The following is a 1,752-nucleotide window of genomic DNA, read 5'->3' as shown; positions in this document are numbered from 1 at the left end:
TCCCTGGGCAGCAGTCTCTACATCATCTGGAATTGGTTAGAAATTCAAAATTCTCAAGCATCATCCCAGACCTACTGAATCAGAAACTCTATGGGTGGGGCCCAGCAATCAGTATTTTATTCAACCCTCGAGGTGATTCTGATACCTGCTGAAGCTTGGGAACCCCTGCCTGAGTGCATCAGATACTGACTGATTTGATCTCAGTTGGTGTTCAAGTACCACTACGTTGAATGTGTTCCCCAGATGGATCTGATGTGCAACCACTGCTTTAGAGAGTACTGCAGCCTTAAGTTTATCAGGCCATCTCCCAGGGCCCAGGTAATATCTTGATCTCCAGATACAATGGTCCTATCATCTTAAAACTCACCTAGTGATGCCTCTAGTATTTTGTGATGGTCTTTCTCCTCCATCCAAAATGTCTGGATTTTCTGTTACTCCTTGGATCGAATGCCCCATTCTCTAAGAGGAGAATTCCCACTTGCTTCAGTGATATTGTGTGACTGTGTGTATGTCAGAGGCCTCGTTTGTGTGTGTGTGTGTGTGACAGAGAGAGAGAGAGAGAGAGAGTCTGTAAGTGGTTTCCTGGATATCATTCCCTTGGGGAGAATCGTTCTAGTCTCACATTTGCCATTTCCTATCCATGTAGTCTGTTTCCAAGGTTCCAATGTTTCTCTTTTAAAAAATCTTTCTCGGCAGCGCGTTCCGCGGTCCCGCGGATCTGTCTCTTGCTTCAACAGTGTTTGGACGGAACAGACCCAGCGACTCCCTCTCTTCCAGCCTCCCACTGCCCTCCGATCTCCCCTCTACTTGCAACCTCCGAGACCACCCTCTCGGCCACCTCCTGTTTCTGGGACCAGCGACCAGCGTTTTTGCGGTTAGCTCCTTTTTGCCGACCAACCATGAGCTCCCAGGTTCGCCAGAATTATTCCACCGAGGTGGAGGCAGCTGTCAACCGCCTGGTCAATTTGCATCTGCGGGCCCCCTACACCTACCTCTCTCTGGGCTTCTATTTCGACAGCGACGATGTGACTCTGGAAGGTGTGGGCCACTTCTTCCGCGAATTGGCGGAGGAGAAGCACGAGGGCGCCGAGCGTCTCTTGAAGATGCAAAACCAGCATGGCGGCCGTGCCCTCTTCCAGGATATCCAGAAGCCCTCTCAAGATGAGTGGGGTAAAACCCTGGATGCCATGGTAGCCGCCATGGCCTCAGAGAAGAGCCTGAACCAAGCCCTTTTGGACCTTCATGCCCTGGGACCCACAGACCCCCATCTCTGTGACTTCCTGGAGAACCACTCCAGGAGGAGGTGAAACTCATCAAGAAGATGGGTGACCACCTGACCAACCTTCGCAGGCTGACCCAACCTGAGTCTGGGCTGGGCGAGTATCTCTTCGAAAGGCTCACCCTCAAGCACGACTAGGAGCCCAGCGGCCTCTGGGGGGGGCCCTCTCAAATTATCAGGGCTTCTTCTGCCAGAGCCTCCCCCTCCAGCCACTGGGCAGCTTTTTAACCGCCCTGGACCAAATAAAAATAAAGGTTTTTGCAGGAAAAAAAAAATCTTTCTCTTTCTCCAACATTGTAGGGCTGTTTTTAATCACTTTCTTTCTTCCATTGCTCCTGTTCTGATAGTCTGAGGCATATTTTCTTAGAGATACACTGATTTTTTGGACTACTTAATTCTTAGAGTCCCTCAAAGACAGGCTTCCTTAACTCTTAACTCTTTGTGTTATTTTAAGATTTGCAATAATGTTACTG

At 49.6% G+C, this 1,752-nt stretch overlaps 1 pseudogene across 1 annotated transcript; it reads left to right on the top strand.

Annotated features, from left to right (window-relative positions):
- Window positions 1-700: 700 nt before the first annotated feature.
- LOC103262059 lies at window positions 701-1,438 on the top strand (annotated as a pseudogene). Its single transcript, XR_002482058.1, has one exon. The product of XR_002482058.1 is annotated as a ferritin light chain pseudogene (transcript).
- The last annotated feature ends 314 nt before the right edge of the window (window positions 1,439-1,752 follow it).

This window comes from Carlito syrichta, unplaced genomic scaffold (genome assembly GCF_000164805.1).
Source record: "Carlito syrichta isolate Samal-C Ts95f unplaced genomic scaffold, Tarsius_syrichta-2.0.1 Scaffold304325, whole genome shotgun sequence".
Taxonomy (NCBI): domain Eukaryota; kingdom Metazoa; phylum Chordata; class Mammalia; order Primates; family Tarsiidae; genus Carlito; species Carlito syrichta.
This window is presented reverse-complemented; position numbering and strand designations above follow the sequence as displayed.